Raw genomic sequence first — 26005 nt, 5'->3', positions numbered from 1 at the left:
AATGTCAGACTCTGGGTCAGCACTCCCCTTTGTGAGTTGGAAGCATTCATAGTATGGTGATCTTGGTGTTGTCTTCACTGCATGCTGCCTCTTTCATCTTCATTCAGCTTTCTGTTGTGTTGTCTTTATGTAAGTAATTACACATCGGGCATATTCCAACACTGGCTGGAACCACTTAAATGACCTCTGTTCCTGCACTAAACTGTCTACATTTTTAGCAGACCTTTTGTTCTGCACAGCCCTATTTTTGTCTATTACAACTGCTTGTAGACTTGCTGTCTCCACCAACATCAGAAGTATTTCCATATCTTTGATGTTTCTCTCCACTGAGTGTGATTCCCAGCAATGAAATCTCCTAAGCTGCTCAAGACCATCTCACACCTTTTTCAGGTGGAAATTATTCTAAGAGTAGTGCTATTGTTTTTACCTTCATAGCATGCTACCTCTTTTATCCAAATCTGACTTTTATTCTATTGTCTTCATGTAAATAATAATGACCTCAGCATACTCAGCTGGTAATTGTGCCCATTTAAGTTAATGGTTTACATGAAGGACTGATTCTGAAGTTCTGTAAAGGCCTGTTGTTATCTACAGCCTATCCTGTGTGTACTGCAACTTCATGTGGCAGACTTGATGTCTCCTGTCAGGCACCCCCTTGAGGTACTTTTGCAAATGTCCCATGTCTGTATATGTTTTATCATTATCCCCTCTTAAAAAAAAAAAACTTCCTGTACTTTGCAGTCTGTTTACCCTCCTGCCCTTTTGTACCACTTATATCACTTGCAACAGAGTTAGAGACCACTTGGAATTACAGGTATGCTTACCTACAGATATGTACAGATACTTTCATAATTTTTATCTGTATAATACAGGTATATACATAAACTATATATATATATATATATATATATATATATATATATATATATATATATATATATATATATATATATATATATATATGGTTACCTATCAAAACATCGAATGATCATAACATCCAAACTCAAAACATCAAGACCATAACATCTATAATAATATATACCCTGCACACTGTTTACTACATTTCTGCAGAGGGGCAAGCCCCCTTGCACCCTCCGATGTGAGAGGCTCCGTAGTAAACAGTGTGCAGGGTTTATAGTTATAGTTGCTAACATGATATTACCAGGGTCCGTTGAGGCACCACCTTTGTGGAGTGGGACCACTGCTGCTGTACGCCATTCTTTGGGTACATATTCTTTGGGTACATATCCTGTAGTGAGGCTGAGATTGTACAGCAGTTTTACGTGAGGGTTTAGCTCTTCTTGGAGTTCATGTAGGATGCAACCCGGGACACCGTCTGGTCCCATAGAAGCAGTGTTTTTTTCTTTGGAGAGGGCGGCTTTCACCTGAGCATCTGAAATGTTAGGGAGACTGCACTCTGCTGGGATAGATATTTGCTCTTTTGGGGGGGGGGGAGTTTGCACTGAACCTGTCTACCAGGATGTTGGCAATGTCTGTGGGTTCAGTGTATTTTTTGTCATTTAGAATCAACTCTGAGCAAATCTGGGAGTTGCATCCCAGGTTCCTAGCATAGCTAAAGAAAGGCTTGTGACTGTCTTTAGTGTCCTGTGCAATTTTTCTCTCGAAGCTGGCCTTAGAGGATTTTATGAGGGATCATAATTTTTTGCTAGTACTGATCAGAGATGCCTTCCCTTTTAGGGATTTTGCTCTATCATTTAGTAGCTTCCTCCTTCTATTATACAACTTATTTATGGCTGGGGTCCACCAGACTGGACACCTGCCTTTGGATGATTGGGTCTTGGTTTTGTTTGGGATAGCATGATCCATGCATTCTTGGAGATGTCCATAGAATGCGTTTATATAGGATTCTGTGTTTTGGGCCGTAGTTTCCACTGGCCCGGGGGCCTTGAAGGATTCCACCTCAGTTTTGAGAAGTGTGAAGTTTGCTTTTGAGAAGTTTTTCACTGTGGTTTTCTGGGCTGGGGGTGGGGTCGGGTTTTGGATGTCCAATGAAATTAATTTATGGTCTGATCTTACCAATGAGGGGTATACTTCTGGTGTGGAGCATAGGGTCCCCATGTTGGTGATGATCAGGTCAAGTATGTTTTCCCCTCTTGTGGGCATTGTGACTAGTTGTTCCATGGCATTTGAGTTTATAAATTCCAGGAACCTTTGGGCTAGGGTGTTGGGACCTGAGTAATGCTCCCAGTCTATGTTTGGGTAGTTGAAGTCACCCAATATAATGGTGTTTGGAGAGATCTTCATGTTTTTCAATGTTTTCAGGAAGGCCGAGTGGGATTCCTGATTTTGAGATGGTGGTCTGTAGCATGCTATAAACTGAAAGGCAGTTTTGCCCACTGTTAGTTGCACATGGATGGTTTCTGATGCTTTGTGCAACGCCAGTAACCTGGAGGTGTGGGTATCCTTGATGAATATGGATACTCCCCCTCCTTTTGTGGTTCGATCTGAGTTTTGGGGCCGAAGAGCATGATATGAGGTATAACCTGGTAGTGCTGGGGTGCTCTCTGGAGCCTTGAACCAGGTTTCTGTCACTGCGCAGATATCGATGTTCTCCATACTGAGGAGAGCTTTGAGTGTGTTCATTTTGAGGTTTAGACTTCTGGCGTTTAGCAGCATTACCCTTAGTTTCTTGTTCATTGTGTTTTCTATGGAGGTGGGTTTGTCTTTTGGGTTTGTCTTTTGAGCCTTGCCTAAAAAAGGCACTATGGGGGTGGCAAGAGCCTTTGCCAGTATCCGAAAGCCCAGGGGTGATAGGTGTAAGCTGTCCCTAGCGAAGAAACGTGGCTTGTCGAGCATGTCATCCCAGGCTGACAGGCACTGGATCCCCTTTGAATGACACCAAAATTTTAGCCAATTGTTAAAATTTAGCATTTTGTCTTCATACTGTGGCATCATTCCAGGTGAGGGTAAGATCCTGCTCAAGGTCAGGGTCATACCGGCCTGGGCTACATGATCAGAGAGCTCCTCTATGTCTCTTTTCATGTAGTCGAGGGAGGTACGTCTCAGGTCATTCACACCAGCATGTACTATGACAGAGTCATATTTGTACTTGCTTTAGAGTGACCTGAGTGCTTGCATTATGTGGTGGATCCTAGCACCCGACAGGCAGCTCACTGTGACCTTCTCCTTGTTCAGCCTGGTGAGCAGGACATCAGTATGTCTGACTATAGAATCACCTATTACAAGTGTATCAGGTGTGTTTTTTAGCCTTAAGGGCTGTGACTGTTTGTCACACTGACTTTGTGAGCTGTGTGTTGCATATGTTTTGCTGTGGGGTAGAGTTTGCTTGGATGTCTGCTTTGGAGGTCTCTGCTGCTTAGGTAGATTTTTATTTAGAGCCTCCGAGTATGTTTTTGTGTATTTATGTGTTTGGTTTGCTGTTGTGGTAGGACTATGTGAGACTGGATTAGTGTTGTGTGAGGTTCCTTCTCCTCCTGACTGGTTATACCAGTTCTGAAGTGAGAGAGCTCAGCCTCCCATTTGGCTATATGGTTGCATCTTTTGCATATATTTGAACCTGTTTGGAGGAGGAGAGGGTTGTCCGTGTACATGAGGCAGTTGTAACATTGCCTCAAGATTCCCAGATTCACCAGCTGGGCTGGAGAGGAGACCATTGACTGACCTTTGGACATGTTAGAGTAGTAAAGGGAACTCTTTTATCACTTAATTAAAAAGGACCAATAGGGGACAAGGTAATTGTGGAGAATGTATGAGGATGTAGTGCTATTAGTTTATTAGTGCAAGATTGTAAGATTGCTTGTTTGGGCAAGTGCAGGGTCTTAGATTGAGAATAGGGTGTTTAAATTGAGAAATAGAGCAGTTCTAAGGGAAAAAGTGATGAGCAGATGTTGTGGAGCCGGGAATAGTTTAAAACCGTTTAAGCAGCACTGCCCAATGCTGTGCTATGCGCACAATCGCGCAAAGCCGCGCAAAAGCGGATTTTTAAGCAGGGAACTTTAAAGAGCTAGAAATGGCCCAAAATGGCCAATTACTACAAGATTCTTGTGTTGAGTCACTCCTTCAGGGACAGATTGGCTGCTCAAGGCTCTCCACTCCCACTGGTGAGCAAAGAAACTTCCTTCTATCCAAGTAAGGAAATGGGCAACACAGGCACTATCCAAGAGTCCAGAATACAGCAAAGCCTGTATAGGGGACTATTCTAGTTAAGGAAAGGCGGGAAACAAGGATATATATATTTTTTTCAAGTAAACAGCAAGAAAATTACAGTATATTCAATGCACAGGCTAGCGCACTTGAGTGGGCAGCCTCAACAGTTAATTTCAACAAACAAACTTTTAAATTAAGTGCAGGTAATGAAAAAACACAAAAACAAGCTTTTAACAGTTAAAACAGCAGTGTAAACTTGCTTTTCGGTGAGAAAGGAAGGTCACACAGGTAGAAACAGAAAAAATATACTTATATCTTGAAAGCAGTCACTCTTTTCGTTTCTCTGCTGCTAGCACCACTCTGCAGGACCACGAGGAGCTGTTGCTGAGTAGTATAGGCAAAAAAATGCTGAGAAGTGGATTTTTAAGCAGGGAACTTCAAAGAGCTAGAAATGGCCCAAAACGGCCAATTACTACAAGATTCTTGTGCTGAGGTCACTCCTTCAGGGACAGATAGGCTGCTCAAGGCTCCCCACTCCCACTGGTGAGCAAAGAAACTTCCTTCTATCCAAGTAAGGAAATGGGCAACACAGGAACTATCCAAGAGTCCAGAATACAGCAAAGCCTGTATAGGGGATTATTCTAGTTAAGGAAAGGCGGGAAACAAGGATATATATTTTTTTTCAAGTAAACAGCAAGAAAATTACAGTATATTCAATGCACAGGCTAGTGCACTTGAGTGGGCAGCCTCAACAGTTAATTTCAACAAACAAACTTTTAAATTAAGTGCAAGCAATGAAAAAAAACGCAAAAACAAGCTTTTAACAGTTAAAACAGCAGTGTAAGCTCGCTTTTTGGTGTGAAAGGAAGGTCGCACAGGTTGAAACAGAAAAAATATACTTATATCTTGAAAGCTGTCACACTTTTCATTTCTTTGCTGCTAGAACCACTCTGCAGGACTACGAGGAGCTGTTGCTGAGTAGTATAGGCAAAAAAAACGCTGAGAAGTGGATTTTTAAGCAGGGAACTTCAAAGAGCTAGAAATGGCCCAAAATGGCCAATTACTACAAGATTCTTGTACTGAGGTCACTCCTTCAGGGACAGATAGGCTGCTCAACACTCCCCACTCCCACTGGTGAGCAAAGAAACTTCCTTCTATCCAAGTAAGGAAATGGGCAACACAGGAACTATCCAAGAGTCCAGAATACAGCAAAGCCTGTATAGGGGACTATTCTAGTTAAGGAAAGGCGGGAAACAATTTTTGTTGATTTTTTTTGTTTTTTTTTTCAAGTAAACAGCAAGAAAATTACAGTATATTCAATGCACAAGCTAGCGCACTCGAGTGGGCAGCCTCAGCAGTTAATTTCAACAAACAAACTTTTAAATTAAGTGCAGGTAATAAAAAATGCAAAAACAAGCTTTTAACAGTTAAAACAGCAGTGTAAACTCACTTTTCGGCGAGAAAGGAAGGTCGTACAGGTAGAAACAGAAAAAATATACTTATATCTTAAAAGCAGTCACTCTTTTCATTTCTCTGCTGCTAGCACCACTCTGCAGGACCACGAGGAGCTGTTGCTGAGTAGTATAGGTGAAAAAAACGCTGAGAAGCGGATTTTTAAGCAGGGAACTTCAAAGAGCTAGAAATGGCCCAAAACGGCCAATTACTACAAGATTATTGTGCTGAGGTCTCTCCTTCAGGGACAGATAGGCTGCTCAAGGCTCCCTACTCCCACTGGTGAGCAAAGAAACTTCCTTCTATCCAAGTAAGGAAATGGGCAACACAGGAACTATCCAAGAGTCCAGAATACAGCAAAGCCTGTATAGGGGACTATTCTAGTTAAGGAAAGGTGGGAAACAAGGATATATATATATATTTTTCAAGTAAACAGCAAGAAAATTACAGTATATTCAATGCACAGGCTAGCGCACTTGAGTGGGCAGCCTCAACAGTTAATTTCAACAAACAAACTTTTAAATTAAGTGCAGGTAATGAAAAAATGCAAAAACAAGCTTTTAACAGTTAAAACAGCAGTGTAAATTCACTTTTCGGAGAGAAAGGAAGGTCGCACAGGTAGAAATAGAAAAATATACTTATATCTTGAAAGCAGTCACTCTTTTCATTTCTCTGCTGCTAGCACCACTCTGCAGGACCACGAGGAGCTGTTGCTGAGTAGTAGTATAGGTGAAAAAAACGCTGAGAAGCGGATTTTTAAGCAGGGAACTTCAAAGAGCTAGAAATGGCCCAAAACGGCCAATTACTATAAGATTCTTGTGCTGAGGTCACTCCTTCAGGGATAGATAGGTCAAGGCTCCCCACTCCCACTGGTGAGCAAAGAAACTTCCTTCTATCCAAGTAAGGAAATGGGCAACACAGGAACTATCCAAGAGTCCAGAATACAGCAAAGCCTGTATAGGGGACTATTCTAGTTAAGGAAAGGCGGGAAACAAGGATATATATATATGTTTTCAAGTAAACAGCAAGAAAATTACAGTATATTCAATGCACAGGCTAGCGCACTTGAGTGGGCAGCCTCAACAGTTAATTTCAACAAACAAACTTTTAAGTTAAGTGCAGGTAATGAAAAAATGCAAAAACAAGCTTTTAACAGTTAAAATAGCAGTGTAAACTCGCTTTTCGGCGAGAAAGGAAGGCTGCACAGGTAGAAACAGAAAAAATATACTTATATCTTGAAAGCAGTCACTCTCTTCATTTCTCTGCTACTAGCACCACTCTGCAGGACCACGAGGAGCTGTTGCTGATGCTCTACTATATCTGCTTTTGAATTTACACAGATAAACAAAAACCTTTACATACTGACCTGGGCTAGCTGGTTGATTGTTTTTTCCTTTCTCACAGCTTTCTCCAAGTCCTGGTCCATAGCCCCCCCCCCTTTCTTGTTCTCCTAACATAATTCTAGTGTAAGTTTCCTAGCCCTGTCAAACCTGTTTTCTCACAGCTTTCTCCAAGCCCTGGCTCTTAGCCCCCCCCTTCTCTCTGTCTCCTAACATAATCTTATTGTAAGCTTCCCAGCCTTGTCAATCCTGTCTATTCCCTCCCTCTTTATTTTATTTTATTTTACATTTGTTGAGTGGGCTATTCTAGCTGGATACATGTCTATTTTCAGTAGAGTCCCAGGGAGAAAAGCTCCAAGAAACATACAGAATTAATATAAAAGTCATAACAGATCAAACTAAAAAAACAGCTATTGTTACATAAAAACATTACTTTTTAAAAAGTATAAAATACAATACTCATAGTGAGCATAACATGAACAGTAAGCAGCAAAGGGTAATGTACAAGAGAGGGTACAATATACATATATACATACATTTTATTTGGAATAACATGGTATATTGATTCTTTAAGGGTAAGATTATAAAGATATAGAGTGATAATTAGTGTAAAGGAAAAAAGTTAGTCAGGGTTAGTACAGGAGCATAGCCAGTGTGTATTGAGAAATAGTTTTAGATTCCTTTTAAAAAAGTGAGAGAAGTCTGAGTTGTGAGTTCAGTGGGTAGTAGATTCCATAGTTTTCCAACGGTGTTAGAGAACAGGGAGTCACCTGCTGAATTGTTGGATCTGGAAGTATTGAGCAGCAGTTTGTTTGAGGAGCATAAGTTCTTAAGATTATTGTAAGGTGTAATGAGGCTAGAGAGTATTGGAGTGTTGGTGGGTTGATATAGGGTCTTGTGGGTTATAGCAAGCTGGTGAAATTGAAGCTGGTTAAAAAATTCTAGCCAGTCAAGTTGTTTTAGATTCAGACAGTGATGAGTTCTGAAAAGAGAGCCTGTAGAAAATCTAGCAATATTATTATAGGATGTTGCCAGCTTGTTGAGGTTGTTTTTAGAAAGATTACTGTATATAGGTGAAGCATAGAGTAGAGTGGAGATTAAGTGAGTTATGGTTATAGCGGTCCTAGCTACTGGTGTAAGAAAGGGTTTGATTCTGTAAAGGGATCCCAGTTTTTTGTTAACTGATTTTATTGTGTGTTTATATGAATATCAAATTTGAGGTTGTTGTCTAATGTTATTCCTAAGAGTTTAGTGATTAGGTCAGGAGAAATAAGAGTACCATTATTAGATGTGTGTGAAATGTGTAGTGGGTGGACTTTCGGGTTGGTGTGAAGAGTAACAGTTTAGTTTTTGGGGGTTTATGAGGAGGCAGCGGTTTGAGAACCATTGTTCTACAGTATTGAAAGCTTTTTGGGTAAGAGACTGAAGTTCAGTTTGAGAAGTGGCTGAACAGATTATAGTAGAATCATCTGCATATTGAATGCAGGTGGTGTGTGGAATTGCTGATTGAAGGTCATTAAATGGAAAATAGGAGTGGGCCTAATATGGAGCCCCGTGGAACACCAAGGGAAATAGGAAGGTGATTAGATATTTATTTTGCCAGAGTACAGCCTGCTGTTGGTTTTCTAGGTAAGATTTGAACCATTTCATGGCTAAAGGATCAAGTGAAAGGGATTTCAGTATGTGTAGAAGGAGTTGGTGATTAACCATGTCAAAAGCTTTAGATAAATTGATGAAGACTGCAGAGGAAAGAATATTTTTGTTAAGATTTTTGTTGATACAGTCTGTGAAGGATAGCAGGGCAGTGGTGGTACTGTGAAAAGGTCTGAATCCATATTGACAGTTGGCAAGTAAGTTGTTATGGAGAAGATGGTTAAGTAGTTGCTTATGGATGCACTTTTCCATTATTTTTGCAAGAGGAGATAGCAAAGCTATAGGACAAAAGTTAGAGAAGTCATTGGAGTTCCCCCCTTTATGTAGTGGGATGATATGAGAAATTTTCCAGATAGATGGGATAGTTCCTTCACTTATTATTCTATTGATGAGAATGGAGATGGGATAGGCAATAGCTTTAGCTCCTTTTTGCAGGAATTCTGCCTGGAGTTGGTCAGCTGAGGGGGTGGTAGTTTTTCCTTTTTGGAGAAGGGAGCAAATAAAGGAAGTAGCCACTGGTTGTAAATGAAATGATGGAGGTGGGTTTGTAGTAGAAGTAGGCAGATTTGAGGTATCAGGAGATAGATGGCTAGCGAGAGTTTGGAGGGCATCTGTGAAGAAAGAACTGAAGGATTTGGCAGTATGTGTGGGATTCTCAGGGTTAGAGCCTAGTGGGTTGGGAGTGATAGATTGACCTGGGTATAGAAGTTTGTTAATGCTAGTCCAAAACGTTTGTGGTTCCTTGTGGTAGGTTCGCTGTAATTGGAGGTGAAAGTTCTTTTATCTAACAGGATGGCTTTTTTTGTATTATTTCTATGTTGCCTAAAGGTGTGTTGATCTGTAGGATTCTTAGTAGCACGCCATTTTGCCCAGGGTTTGTTTCTGAGAAGGATTTTTTGCCTAGTATTATTAGAGAGCCAAGGGGCCAGTTTAGCTTTATTTCTAACAGAGCATATTGGGACGTGGTGGTCCAGGATGGCTAAGAATGTGGAATTGAAGTATTCTACTGCTTCACTGAGTGGGAGAGATTTTAATGGTGACCAATTACATTGTTTGAGTTCTGTTTGGAAAAGTTCTGGGTTAAATTGCTTTTTGGTGTGTACTGTTCTGAAAGTGTTAGGGAAAGTTAGGTTGGTTTTATGTCTGATAATATAAGTAAGTGAATGGTCACTCTTAAACCACAGCCTCAGGATGGGCTTTGCCCCAGAGGAATGGGGACTGCAACAGTTGTCCCTCTGCACAAGTAGGCCCATCAACTGACCCAGGCAACTACAGAGCCATAAGCTTAACCAGTCTTATCTCCAAGACCATGGAGAGAATTATCGTGGACCTAATCAATAATGACATAGAAACTCTCCAAAGACTGGACCAGACCTAATTTGGCTTTGTTAAAGGGAGGTATTGCCTGCTCAATCTGGGGTACTTCTTTGAGAAAGTCACCAGGGCCATGGATGAGGGTAAAACAGTATGTCTTGCTTATCGAGACCTGGCCAAAGCTTACAACACAATCACCCACTTGGGGATCATAAATAAACTTACTGAGTTAGGCATAAATCCCTACATCATCAAATGGATAGCAAGGACACATGTTGTTTGAATAAGTGAATCCACCTCTGATAAGAAATCTGTTACTATTGGTGTCCCACAAGGGTCAGTGCTGAGATCCCTCCTGTTTCGTATACACGTCTATGAAGCGAAAGCCAATGCTGGGGGCATCTGGCTCATCAGTTTCACCAAAGACTTTAAGCCAAGGACAGTCACTGAATCCCTAAACTATGTTGACAGCCTACAAATAGATGTAAAAATGACATACAACTGGTGAGAAAACCATGGTCTTCCATTAAAATAAAAATATATATGTATAATCATTCCCTTTGGTAAATCAGATATCCCTGCAAATTATAACAATGACAGCACACTGCTAAATGTAGACCCAGTGGTAAGGTACCTAGGAACACAGATAGCTAGATAGTAACCTAAACTTTGATCACCAGGTAGCTATATTAGTGAGGAAATCCTTGTGTTTCATTGAATGTATAAGTAAAGACATGGCATCAAGAAAAAGGAAGTCATAATGATATCGCATCGGCCCTCATCAGGCTCATAATCGAGTACATTGCTCCCTTCTGCATATACCTAACCAACACTTACACAAACTGGAGCAGCTCCACAGGTTTCTCACTTAAAAATACAAAAGTATAAGACACATGTCTTGTGCTGACTGACTAAAGGGCCTATCTATTTACATCAGCTCATATCGTTTATTGAGATGTGACTTATGCCTTACCTACATGATACTCTGTGATGCAGCCCTTATGAAAATGTTGCATGTTTGCAAGAAAAATTATACGTGTAGCTCGGTTTAATTTTATTTGTGACTCTAGCAGAACTTGCTGGAGTGACAGATTCAAATCCCAAAGGCTACCTCGCCTAAGGAATAGACGTCTCATCTTCATAAAACCAAGACCATTCCTCATAATGTTTAAAAGGAATTTAGATAAATGGATGGAGAACTGTAAATGAATTCACTCCAAGGGTACTGCCCATGTCCCTTATGGACAGAGGCATTCTGTAAAATGACGCAGCGCTCCAAAACCCAAAAACTCACCACCCTCATACTACCCCATCCCATAGCTGGTGAATTAAAATATACTGTCACATTTTATTTTTTTATTTTGTTTTTTATTTTTTATTTTAACATGTGTTTACCAGGAGTTAGACTTTGAAGGAGACAACTTTTAGCTGAGGCCCGGGAGAAATGTTCCAGTCACATCCTGGGTATTATTTGCTTAGCTTGTAGAGGGTCTTGTGCAATTAGCCTAGAAATCACCAAAGAACCTATACATCTACACACACACACACACACACACACTTGAATGTGGGTACATCCAGATATATAGCATGCATGTCAGTGCATACAGCCTTTACAATTATACTTTGCAGGTGGTGTAATTTGACTTTTTTAAAAATAAAATAAGTAAATTTATAATGTTTTATAGTTACACACCTATACAGATGTATGTATATGTGTGTGTATGTATACATTACACACACACACACACACACACACACACACACACACACACACACACACACACACACACACACACACACACAGCCAAATTCCAGGTGATATGCTCTCAGTGTAAGTTACCAGTTTTGGTCTGGCCCCTGGTGTAAGCCCGTTTATATAGGCCTTAGACCAAACAAAGTCGCTTACAATGACAGCAAGCCCTACAGCATCAAGGCAGAGTTACATTGAAAGCAATTGTTTTGAAATCTGGCCTGCAGTTTTATTATTTTATTTTCCTTTGATAATGCTTGGAAGCATACCTTTCAACTGTACAAATTTTTGGCTCATATTTTTGGCCTTTTCCTCTTTTTTCCTGGCAAATCACTGGGATGATCTAGGGATTTAAGTCACTAAATAATGACATACATTTGAGTTTCAGACTTCAAATCCTTCAGAAAATGTATATTAAAACAAATCCTGTTATTCTAGCAACTTTCTAAGTTTATAAGAGAAATATTTAAAATATCTCCCTATTTGTACCCCCATTTTGTAAAGCTTTGTCCAGATTTTTTGCATTAACAGGTTGAGAGGTATGTTTGGGTGTGTAAATATTTTTATTTACTCATTCATCTTCTTATCTACTTAATAACTTTTCTTGTCGAGTTCACACTTCCCTTGATGGGATGGGGTGGGGTGTAAACCTTCTGGAAACTGGTATACAGTTGCCAAAACCATAGCTATACCCCTATATACAAATTCATGTCTGTTCAACAAGCTGTTACATTATGCTGTGACCAGCTTTTCCTTTGGCAGGAACATGGATATCCTTACTGGTGCTAGGGTTCTTCCTCATCATGTACTCAAAAATAAAAAATAAATAAAGAACCCTTGTCTGTACTGTGAACTCAGTCTGGTCCTCAGCCATTGGTGGGTTACTCTGCAGTGGCCATAGCTTGTCACTTAGACCACTGACTGGTTTCACCAGGACCTTTTGTTATAGTTCCTTCTGCCACCATGGACCAGGGGTAAGGCATATCTTCTGTGGCTGTTCCAGTGTCCATACTGTGTATGGGAGACCCATCAACTTTGGCCATGGAAATTTCTCCTGGAAGTTGTTACCAGGGTGGTCAGGATAAGAGATCTGTTTTCTGGTTTGAAGTGTCATCCATTCAGCTGGTCTCCTCCTAGGGTTGTCCCTAGGAAAAAGAAACAACAGCTTAAACATATTTCATCTAAACACAGTGGGTATGCTAATAAAAATTAATTACTTAGCTTGCAGCCTTTGAAATTGTGAGCATGTTTTATCAGAGGATTCTGATAATGACAAGGACATTCTCCCATTTTCCTTACAAGCACGACTCTGTTTTCTGAGGTGACTGTTTCCTAAGTTTTTACTACAGACCTTACTCGAGCTGTTCTACAAAGAGGTAATTTGCATACAAGACTGACTAGTAAACAGGTGACACATTTTGGGATCTTTACTTTGTCGGGCTGGCAACTAGACACCATGAAAACCAACTGCCAATCATTAGCGGACCGGAGTTCCGCTGTGGTGACCCCTAACCGGGAAAAGCTGAAAGACAAACAACAACATTGTACTGGAAAAGTTAATTCTGTCTACATTTGAACCAGCTATTCTGGGTGATTTGGGTTCATTACTTGTAGACTGTTTTGCTTACAGCTGTGATATCTACAACAGAGTATTCTGGCTGAAAGCACTGTACTTTCTGTTCTTTTTCCTGACTCATTCTGATTATTCCCCCTCCATCTGCAGTAATGTTTTCTGTATTATTCACATATGGACATCTCCCATAATTGTTGTGCCCTTTTCCCATAGGAGCCATTACTGCAACAAACTGAAAGAAACATGTATGTAAAAAGCACCACAATGCGCAGTTACATTAGCAAATGAACAGCACTGCTCCAGACCATATCATAAAACACATCCACTACATCTGTTTCTATCATCATTAAATCCAAACAACCAAGGAACTATTTGCAGAAAATATTTAAAAAAGTCCACTGCTGTGTCTGCCTGCAGAGTGAAAGAATGAACCACTTAGATTAAAAAAAAAAAAAAAGTATCTCACTCATATATGCACTAGTTCACAACATTTCAAACTGAAGAGCTAAAGCTTTCCTGTCAGCATGGGGTTGGTGTTAAAAGGAGCGCACAGAGAAAACTGTTGGCATTTCCTGAAGTGTTAGTTACTCTTCCCCCGAAGTACTGAAACCTGAGCTCAGAGCTTAAAAGCTGCCTGAATGTAAACAAAAAGATCACACGACCTACCATCCTAATCAAAACAATCAGACAAGCAGAGAATCTTGACACTCTCCCTTTAAGCTTCCACACAAACTCCCTGATCTCCTTTAATTAATTTATTTTATTTTATTTTTATTTATTTTACATTTGTTAACCGGGCTAGTCTGGCTGGATACATGTCCATTTTCAGCAGAGGCCCGAGGAGAAAAGCTCCACTATCAGAATAAGACAATACATTTACGAAAACATTTCTAAAATTAATTCTAAAAATGTACAGAGACAATATACAGTTTGCCTGGACTAATCTGAGTAGGTAACAAACAGAGTTCAGATAAGTGGCTAAGGAGATAAGTTCAAGCATCAAAATACAAAGTTAAGTTAAGAGACATCACTAGTCAAGTTAAAAAATATAGTCGTTAGTCAGTAGTCATGATAACAGATTAGGTAATTTACAGAAGCAAAAAAACTGTTGGTATCATGTGTTAAAAGAGCAGGTTTGGAGGTATAACAGGTAGTTAAGTAGTTAAAGATGAGGAAAAACGGAAAAATAAGATGGACAGAAAAGTGGGGATAGAATATAAGTTGTTGGGTATAAGTATTATAAAATTGGTAAAGGTTAGGAGTGTCCAGTTGGAAAAGGAGAGGGTGGAAACAGGATAGTGATGAAATGCCAAGGTAGCAGGATTATAGGAGGTCAGCTATGGGTAGAAAGAGATGGAAAGAAGATGGCTAGAAGGGGAGGTAAACAAAAGAAATGAGAGATAAAAGAGTGAAGGTCCAGTAAAGGGGGCTGATGAGGTCAGTCTAAGTAAGAATGGGAGTGGAAAGAAATACACAAGTAGCAGACTAGAGAGAGTAATAAAGAGTGCTGAGCTCAGTCAGGATTGGAGCAGGGACATAGCCAGTGAATTAGTAGGTGGGTTTTCATCTGTTTTTTGAAAAGGTGACATGAGGTTAGGGAGGTCAGTTCTGTGGGAAGTTTATTCCAGTAAGAACCAATAGTGTTTGCAAATAGGGAATCACCTGATTTGTTATGAGATTTCAAAGTAGTAACTAGTAGCTTGTTGGCTGATCTGAGTGTCGTGAGATTTTTATAAGGTGTGATAATTTTATTTAGTATGGGTGTATTAGAGGGTAATGAAGAATTTTAAAAGTGATGATCAGTTGTTGTAGGAGTATTAGGTTCGGGAGTTCAAGCCAGTTTAGTTTCTTTAAGTTAAGACAGTGGTGAGTTTGGAATGGAGAGCCAGTGGCAAATCTGGCTATATTGTGGTAGGCAGTATTCAGTTTCTGAAGATTAGCTTTAGATAAGTTGATAAAGGAGGGAGAGGCATAAGTTAATGTAGAGATAAGGTGAGTTTGGGCAAGGGCTACTCGGGAAGTAGCAGTGAGATAGGGCTTAAGCCTGTATAGGGCACCAATCTTTTTATTGACTGTCTTGATAGTTAAATCAATGTGATAGTCAAAATTTAGCTGGTTGTCTATGGTGACGCCTAGCAGTTTAGTGCAGTTGTCAGGTTTGATGACAGTGCCATTACAGGATGTTATTGAAAAAGAGATTGGGGTGGATTTACAGGTTGGGGTAAAAAGTAGTAGTTTGGTTTTTTTGGGATTTAGGAGGAGACAGATATGTTGAAACCATTTTTCTGCTGCAGTGAAGACTACTTGGGTAGCAGAGTGGAGATCTGCTGGGGAAGAAGCAGAGCAGATGAGAGTGGAATCATCTGCATATTGTATACATGTGGATGTTGGAAGGGAATTGGAAGTTGGAAGGGAATTTATTTATTTTTGTTTTTGGTTTTGCAAATCACTGAGGGCTGCAGTCTGAAAATGTCAGTCACGGAATTTCATAGTTGTGCTGTTCAGTGTCAGTGTTGTAACAGGAAGAATATTTTCCTTTAGTGAGGAAGGTTATAGGTTCTCTTCCCACATCAGGTAGATTGACCATCGACACTACTGTGCCGCATAAGGGGGCTGCACTCCTTAGTGTGTCTTCCTTTAGATGTGATGCATAGTAATTTTGAACCTGTTGTCACTTTGCCAGCTTATTCCATACTGCATATCACCAGTTTTTGTTTTAGTAACATAGGCAATTTATTCTTTGAGTGCAGTATGAAGCACTGAAATGCAAAGTTATCTGCAGCAGCAACCTCTTCATTACTTACTGATCTTTTTAATGTGGAATTATTTAGATGACTTTTACTTTTTCATAGATTGGGCATATTGACTTACTGGTGGATTATAATGACAGCAGTTTAATTTTCCTTTTACAGTTAAATGCTCTGAAGTGTGAAAAATGTTAAAAAATTCAAATTTAACACTCACTCTAACAAGTAGTATTAACAAGTAACAAGTATTAAACAAATAATGTAATTTAATATAACAGGAAAATGAATCAAAGAACATTTGCGTTTACGCATGGTCATAAAATTGTGTGCAGGGGCCCCATGGTTTAAAAACAGCCCAAAGGTACACTTAACCTGCCACTGGCCAGATTCATTTTCTATGTTTGTTGTGGGTTTCATTACAGTTTCAATGAATGTGAGTTTCAATGATACAGACGTTTACTGTTGCTCATTCTAAGTCAGATTTCATTGGGAGTCTGTATTATGTTGTTTCCCAAATGGCTAGCAATGTTTTGTGCTATAAAATTTGAAATAAAAGTTTTAAATTAAATCCAAAGATTACTAATCAATGTAGAAGTAAAGAAGAAAATTGTATGTACACTGACAGGTTTGAACAGTGAACTCCTGGGTAGGATCCCTGGGGGATGGGGATGCAGGGGAGTCTTGATGTATTACACTGCCTAGAGCCCTGTTTGACCATATGTAAAAGACTTAGTAATGGTGCTGGTACAAGAATGGAATTCATATGTATGATTCCATTGTGATTTTTAAAATATACATGGGATAGGATTAGAATAAGAAGGGAGCTTAGTAATAAGGGTGTTAAAAGTGCGAGATGGTTTAATTGACAGGTACATTTTCAGTGAGATTATAAATTGTTGATAAGATGACCTTTCTGATGTTTGTTGTTCCACAGTTTGGCAATATACATACATACATGCAAACATAGAGACATTATTGTCAGTTACTATTATGATTTTTAGATTTTGATAGGTCCTAAGTGAAAATAGTTCTCTGCAGGATGAGTACCAGTCTTCTACTTAGGCTATAGTGGATGTTGAAGGCAGTCTCAATGTGAGTGTAAGATAATAGATTTGGTGGCTCCACTGAAGTTGTGACACACCTCACTTTGCTAAGAAGTTGACAGATCATCTGCCCAGTGCAGACACTGTACTTAGAGGTTAAGGTAACTTTTAAACTAATTGACTGTGCTAGTTGAGAATTTCCATGAGTGCACATAACAGGATGGGATGTGAAACTCTATCAAATACTTTAGATAGATAAAAATAGTGATGCATCCATTTCACCTTGATTTCATCTCTCATGAATATATTTTATAAAAGTTAGTTCAAGCTTTCAGATCTTCTTCTTCTTTCAGTTGTTCCCATTAGGGGTCTCCACAGTGGATCATCTGTTTCCATTTCTTCCTGTTCTCTGCATTTTGCTCAGTCACACCAACCACCTGCATGTCCTCTCTCACCACATCCATAAACCTTATCTTAGGACTTCCCCTTTTCCTGTTACCTGGCAGTTCCATCTTTAGTATCCTTTTCCCAATATACCCAGCATCTCCTCTCACCACTTCTCCAAACCAATGCAATCTGACCTGTCTGGCTTTGTCTCCAAACCGTCCAACCTGAGCTGACCCTCTAATATACTGATTCCTTAAACATGTCCATCCTCATCACACCCAGTGCAAATCTTAACATCTTTAACTCTGCCACCTCTAGCTCAGACTCCTGTCTTTTCATCAGTGTAACCGTCTACAACCCATATAACATAGATGATCTCACTACCCTCTTGTAGACCTTCCCTTTCACTCTTACTGGTAACCACCTGTCACAAATCACTCTTGACACTCTTTTCTACCCACTCTACCCTGCCTGTACTCTCTTCTTCATTTCTCTTCCACACTCACCATTACTCTGAAATGAGCTGCGGTGGTGGTGCTGCGGTAATGTTGTTGCCTCACAGTAAGACATTGTCCTGTTTTATTGTCAGCTAGAGCGTCTTCTGTGTGGAGACATGCATGAATGGGAGTACCTTCGTTGAAGGTTGTGCGTCAGGGTTGGCAACTCGGCACGTAAAAATCTACTGTCAATCATTAGCAGAATGGAGTTTCGCTGTGCCGACCCCTAACCGGGAAAAGCCGAAAGACACAACAACAATAACAACAACAACTCACCATTACTCTGAAATGTTGATACCAAGTATTTAAACTCATCCACCTTTGCCAACTCTACTCCCTGCATCCTCACCATTCCTCTATCCTCCCTGTCATTCTGTCTTAGTCCTGCTGACCTTCATTCCTCTCCTTTCTAGGGCATATCTCCACTCCTCCAGGGGCTACTCAACCTGTTCCCTACTCTCACTACAGATCACAATGTCATCTGCAAACATAGTCCATGGGGACTCCTGTCTGTTCTCGTCTTTCAGCCTGTCACCATTGAAAATTTGAAAGGGCTCATAGCTGATCCTTAATGTAATTCCACCTTCACTTTGAATGCATCTGTCACTCCTATTGCAGACCTCACCACTGTCACACTGCCCTTGTACATATCCTGTACCACTCTTACATACTTCTCTGCCACTCTGTTCCTCATACAATATCACAACTCCTCTCTAGGCAACCTGTCATATGCTTTCTCTAAGTCAACAAAGACACAATGCAACTCCTTCTGACTTCTCTATACTTCTCCAACAACACCCTCAGAGCAAACATTCCATTGGTAGTGCTCTTTCCTGGAATGAAACCATACTGCATCTCACTACTCATCACCTCCCTTCTTAGCCTAGCTCCCACTACTCTTTCTCATAAATTCATGCTGTGACTGATCAATTTTTTTCCCTCTGTAGTTACTACAGCTCTGATCATCATCCTTATTCTTAAAAAGTATTACCATAACACTTCTTCTTCACTCCTCAGGCATCCTCTCACTTTCTAAGATTTCATTAAACAATTTAACTCCACTATCATCTCTTCTTAACACCTCCATGCTTCCACAGGTATGTCATCTGGACCAACAGCCTTTCCATTCTTCATCCTCTTCATAGCTGTCCTTACTTCCTCCTTGCTAATCCATTGCACTTCCTGACTTTATCCCCACATCATCCAACCTTCTTTCTCTCTCATTCTCTTCATTCATCAACCCTCAAAATACTCTTTCCATTTGTTCAACACACTCTCCTCTCTTGTGAGTACATTTCCCTCATTATCCTTTACCACCCTTACCTACTGCACATCTTTCCCAGCTCCATCCCTCTGTATAGCCGATTGGTACAGGTCCTTTTCTCCCTCCTTTGTATCCAAGCCTTCATACAACTCTCCATACACCTTATCCTTAGCCTTCATCACCTCTGCCTTCACCATACACCTGAACTCCTTATACACCAGTCTACTTTCTTCATCTCTCTGACAGTCCCACTTCTTCACCAATCTCTTTCTCTGTATACTCTCCTGTGCTTCCTCGTTCCACCACCAAGTCTCCTTGTCCTCCTTCATCTGTCCAGGTGTCACATGAAGCACTTTTCTAGCTGTCTCCTTACCAGCATTGCTGTAGCTACCCAGCTATTTGGTAACTCTTCATTGCCATCTAGTGCCTGTATTAACTCTTCCCTGAACTCCACCTCACAATCATCCTTTTCAACTTCCACCATTTGGTCTGCCGTCACTCTCCTCCTCCTCTTCTTGATCTACAACATCATCCTACAGACCACCATCCTATGCTGCCTAACCGCTTTCCCCTGTCACCATTTTACAGTATCCAATCTCCTTCAGACTGGCCCTCCTGCATAGGATATAATCCACCTGTGTGCATTTTCCTCCACTCATGTACATCACCCTATGCTCCTCCCTTCTTCTTAAAATACATATTCACCACAGCCATGTCTATCCTTTTTGCAAACTCCACTACCATCTGAACTTCTGCATTCCTCTCCTTAACATCATACCTACCCATCACTTCCTCATCCCCACTGTTCCCTTCACCAACATGCCCATTGAAATCTGCTCCAATCACCAATCTCTCACCTTTGGGTACACTCAGCACCACTTCATCCAACTCCCTCCAATATTTTTCTTTCTAATCCATTGCACACCCAACCTGTGGAGGATATGCACTAACAACTATCAACACAACATTAATTTACAGCTTCATAAACATCATTCTGTCCAACACTCTTTTTAGCTCCAAAACACTCTTGGCATACTGTTCCTTCAGGATAACTCCTACCCCATTTCTCCTCCCATCCACACCATGATACAACACTTTAAACCCACCTCCAATATACATGGCCTTTCCCCCCTTCCATCTGGTGTCTTGCATGCACAAAATGTAAACTTTCCTACTCTCCATCATATCAGATAACTCTCTCTCTATAGCAATCATACTGCCTGTGACAAACTGAAATGCTGCCAGCCCAGCTAACTGGAATTTTGTAAATAATCATATCTCATGTGTGAATTTCAAAACAATTCATATGCTTGTCTTACAAATGTAAGAGAACTATATGCTAGTACAGAAGTGTGTGTTGAACTGGGTTTGTACAGTACTGATCTTCAAGAATGTAACTGGAAAAGAACGGAAATGTATATAAACTATATACATGCACAAATGTATGTTTTAATAGTAGAAGTTGGAACATACAGAGTTAACTTGCAAAACTTCAAGAAAATAAGTTGAAATTAAAGTGTTTTATGATTGTCTCAGTTACAGTTCAGCAGCAAACACAATGTCTAGAGCTAGAAGTTTTTGTATTGTCTTGAAACAGAAATAATTACTAGGCTTCAAATGTAAAAGCATTTTATTGTTTTATGACTTCCAAGTTCTGCAAACTTCTGAGAGATATGTACTTCTCACACAGAGATGTTAAAGTTCTATTAGTCTCTATTTTAGCCTGGGAACTGAAGTCAGGTGACAAAGAGAGATGTCATCCAAGCTAACCCAGTAGTATTGTTTGATATTAATTTAAGAACTCTCTCAGAGAGAGACTATGCATTTTGTATTTTGTCTTTCACCTGGAAACATCCATTATCACCATCACCTGCACTTGCCTTGCTAATAGTAAGTAACTAGGGAAAAGTAATTTCTTTTAGATATAGATAGGAATATAGTAAAGATTAGTTTAGATGTTTTCTGTATTTATTTGAGACTATCCTGCAATGTTATTTTAAAATATTTCCTGTGATTTTGAACTCTGAAGTAACTGTGTTTGTTTTCTGAGTATTGTCTTGTTCTTTTATTATTTATTATTAAATATATTTAAACCTGTCTTTGTGGCTGATATTTGTGAGACATATTTAAGCTCTTAGAGTACTTGTATATGTATTTGGTGACACTGTACAGGCCACTCCTAAATAGCTTTGCAAGTCCTGGTCAGACTACTATTTGGATTAATAGTAACATTACACAGTAGGATTGGACACCCTTTGTAAGGGCCTTATAGTAGTTGATAAGTAAGGGTGGCTGGTGGCAGCTGGTACTGCCTTATAGTCTGACCAGAAGGGGGCATAGCTAGTAAACCATTGCCAGCCTTTCCTAGGTATGTGTGTGTGTGTGTTTGTATATCAATCAAATCCCAAAGTGTGTGTGTAAGCTACTTGGGCAGGGACACAAAGCATTGGTTGGACAGAGAGAGTGCTGGAGGTCTTAGCTTGGCCACTCAGCTGAGATCTTAACCCTATAGCTGAGCCAGTGGGGAGTCATATTGAGGATCTGGAGAAAGAGGGAGAAACCAGCCCCTGACTGACTGTGATCTCTGTGTGCTCTTAAGGGGAAATTGTACTTTACTGTGTGTGTACTTGTCATCCTCCTAATGTGCACTTCTTTCACTGTTGCCAGTGGTGAGGATTGAGGTTCCTTGATTACTGGGCCAATGCAGGGGTGTCACACTGCCAACAAAGTTCCTACCCTTATTATCACACTCTTAACCTTCCTCCTCTCTTCCTGACTTCAACATGCCTTCCCAGTCTTTTTCTCCTTTAGCCAACAGTAGCCCAGTTTATACCAACACCCTGTTGGCTAACAGTACTAGTAGCAATCATTGTTAACCCGGGCCTCAACCGATCCCATATGGAAATCTGTAATGTTGTCCACATATGTCATTTGGCAAAAGTTTTACACCAGATGCCCTTCCTGAGTAACCCTTCCGATTTATCTGGGCTTGAGACCAGCACAAAGAAATGCACTGGCTTGTGCATCCCCAGTGGTATGCTATCAGATCTAAATTTCACAAGTAAAGAAATTATTCTGTCATCGTTTTAGCCAGCTGATTTTTCTGAGCTTGAAGTTTCTGCCTAGGAAAACTAATTTTCTGGTTGATATAACCTTGAGGTGAAAAACATCTTATTTATAATTCATTATTTGTATAGAACAACAAGAAAAAAAAACAGAAAAAAATAGCAACTTGGACACTCATAATGCCTCAACAAAAATATTTAACAGAGTATGAATGCAAGCAAATAACAGCATTAAATAACAAAAAACAATTAAACAATCAAGCATGTAGCCAGTAAAATTATCATAAAGTAGTATTTTCCAAGCTAATTCCTGATTTAAACTAATGGACTTAATAGAATTGCATTTTGTAATATAAATTGCCTATTTTTGCCTCATTTCCTGAAATTTAATAACCTTCAAATGAAGGATTTCTCATTCACACTCCTTTATTTTCCCAAACCTTCTGCATTATATAATGATATAAAAATGAGAAATCACAAAGCAGGCTGGTGTTACAAGAAACAAGGATAAAATTTATTCTTAAGCGCTTTCGTCACAGATTACAGTTAACTTCTTCAGAAAAAACAGAGTGCCTCCACCCCACTCCTTAAATATTAATTACAAACACATTCCAAATTGATTTGTAAAAAACACCATAGGCATTTAAAGGTACAGACTCCCTATTTGCTCCACAATTATACATGCAAAATAAAAACAAACTAACTATAAAACATGATTCAACATGTACTTTAAGCTTGCTATTCTGACAAAAATCATAAAGTGAACAATTGAATAAAAAATCAACAATTAGAGGAAAAAATCAACAATTAGATTAAAAAAATTAGATCAAAAAATCTGCTTTTAACCTCAAAAAGCTGGTTATTGAAACCATTTCATTCAATCCTGGAAAAATATTGGCGTTGACCCATAATTGCCATAACAGTTCTTTCTATTCAAGCCAGTAATCCATAGGACCTCCTCTCTCATCCATAGTCAGCTGTTCAAGAACTGTGAATTTAAAATTGTGACCTGGGTGGGTATTGACATGCTTGGCCAGTGAATTTTTTAGGTTCATTTTCCTAATGTCATATAAATGCTGGTAAATACGTGTACGAAAGACATTTTTGGTCTTGCCTATATAAAAACAGGCACACTTCTGACAAATACCAGCATATATGACATTCTTACTGCTACAGTTGTACTTATACTGAAATTTCACCCATCCATATCCATTAAGAAAAACACTGTCACCTTCCAAAATATACTTGCAGTGAGTACACTGCTTGCATTTGGACATTCTCCCTAATGCTCCAGCCGTATTGACACCTTTCTTCCTCTCTAAGATATTTTTAACACTGGTGTCCTTTCTGTACACTACCACAGGGGCTTCCCCTACTCTCTCTCTTATGGCATTGTCTCCTGCCAAAATAAACCAGTTCTTGTAGACAATGTCCTGAATCAGTGGGAACTGAGGGGTGTAAGTTAATATAAAACTATGGTGAAAATGACCAGAGGATGAATCCCTGCTCTCCAAAGGAGCACACAATCTGGAGATGTCAATCCCTAGTAAGGGATACAAATGTCCCTCAAGTCTTTTCCTAGTCACTTCATCAAGAAGAGGTAACACAAATTGCTCAGGATAAACTCTTTGTACCAACATATTCAATAAAACTTCCCATTCTGCATAAAAATCATTGATCCCGCTAGTCATGCAGGCCAACCTCACTCCCTGCCCCTTAACCAGGGAACATTTCTGATGTACAGGATGCCCGCTCTCATAATTAAGAAGGGAGTTCAAATAGGTTGGTTTTCGATATATGGTAGAATAAAATTGTGCAGAGGTATAATCCTTGCTAATCCTGATGTCCAGGTAACTGATGGAATCAACATGAGTTTCCATAGTGAATTCCAGAAATGTAGTGCTAGAATTGAGGAACAAAAAAAATTCATCCAACTGGTCATGGCTACCTTTCCATAAAATCAGGATGTCATCAAGGTAACATCCATAAAACTTACACCATGACATCCCTGTAGATGAAAAAACTATAGAAAGTTCCCACTGAGTCAGGACTATGTTCGCAAAAAACTGGGGCACAGGCTGCACCCATAGCCACACCTGTACTCTGTTTGAACAATTGACCCTCATAGATTACAAAACTATTCTCCAAAACAAGTTCCATCAAAGTTCTCAGAGTCAAAATTTTGGTATGTGAAAAATTGGTATACTGACATAGAAAATCATAAAATATATCCACTCCTTCTGTGTGAGGTATTACGTTAAATAAATCCTTCACATCTATAGTGGAAAAAATAATGTCATTGCCAAAGTATTCCTGTTTTATTTTTTTGAGACAATCCCAGGAGTCCCTGATGATATGTGAAAAAGAACTTAAACAGTTCTTTAACTGTATGTTTAAGAACTTAGCTATTGGGAGAGTCTTAGATCTTTTTGTATCCACAACTGGTCTTAAAGGTGGGTGCGAGATATTCTTGTGGATCTTAGGGATTCCGAAAATAGTTGGAATCCTCGGGTGCTTTTGCATACAGTAGTTGAATTCTACTTCTGAAATTTGGTTGTTCAAAAGTAAATCCATGAGGACCATATCAACATGACTGTATGCAATATTGAGTTCATTCCGGGAAACCTGCTGGTACCCTTCCCCCAATAAGTGACTTAACATACTGTCAGAGTATCTTTCTTGGTCCATAACCACTAATCCTTCTCCCTTGTCTGGTTTCATGACCTGGATGGTTTTGTTGTTTGATATACTATTAAGTAAGGAGGTTTCCTTCTGAGTAAGGTTATATGGTATGGTGCAAGATTTTTTCCTAGCGAGGTCTCTGATGTCATTCGAGCATATACTTTGAAACAGCTGAATTGAAGGACATAAAGGGGGATTTGCTACACTGGCTTTTCTACATGTTTCAGCAGTATTGTGTACCTGATTGCCATCACTCAGAGTCACATTAAAATTCAATTTCCTGGTAAACAGCATTAAGTCAAGCAATGTTTTTTCTAAATTAAATTTCCTCAAAGGCACAAAATTAAGAACCTTCTGAAAGAGGTTGGCCCATTCTTTAGTAACCAGGGTACTGCTCAATTGTAAATTTTGAAGTCATGATGGTAATTTTCAATTATTTCCACTTCGCCATTCGTACTATCAGGTGACAAACTGGTATTCAGTGCCAGTTCTCCCATCTCCCCCTCCCTCTCCCACCCCCTTGTTGGTACTGTGGTGGATGAGAATGTTGTTTGCCCTGGTATATCATGTTCAAAGGCCTCCTGAACTGGCGATTTTGCTGCCAAATTCTCTCTGACCTTCTCAGGGGTGGGCCTAAAGGGATGGGACCGGAGTTATTGTCATCTTGATACTCAGAAACAGGAATACTTTGGCAATGACATTATTTTTTCCACTATAGACGTGAAGGATTTATTTAACGTAATACTTCACACAGAAGGAGTGGATATGTTTTATGATTTTCTATGTCAGCATACCAATTTTTCACATACCAAAATTTTGACTTTGAGAACTTTGATGGAACTTGTTTTGGAGAATAGTTTTGTAATCTATGAGGGTCAATTGTTCAAACAGAGTACAGGTGTGGCTATGGGTGCAGCCTGTGCCCCAGTTTTTTGCGAACATAGTCCTGACTCAGTGGGAACTTTCTATAGTTTTTTCATCTACAGGGATGTCATGGTGTAAGTTTTATGGATGTTACCTTGATGACATCCTGATTTTATGGAAAGGTAGCCATGACCAGTTGGATGAATTTTTTTTTGTTCCTCAATTCTAGCACTACATTTCTGGAAT

The sequence above is a fragment of the Protopterus annectens genome, chromosome 10.part0, assembly GCF_019279795.1.
Source record: "Protopterus annectens isolate FY-2018-M chromosome 10.part0, PAN1.0, whole genome shotgun sequence".
Taxonomy (NCBI): domain Eukaryota; kingdom Metazoa; phylum Chordata; order Ceratodontiformes; family Protopteridae; genus Protopterus; species Protopterus annectens.
This window is presented reverse-complemented; position numbering follows the sequence as displayed.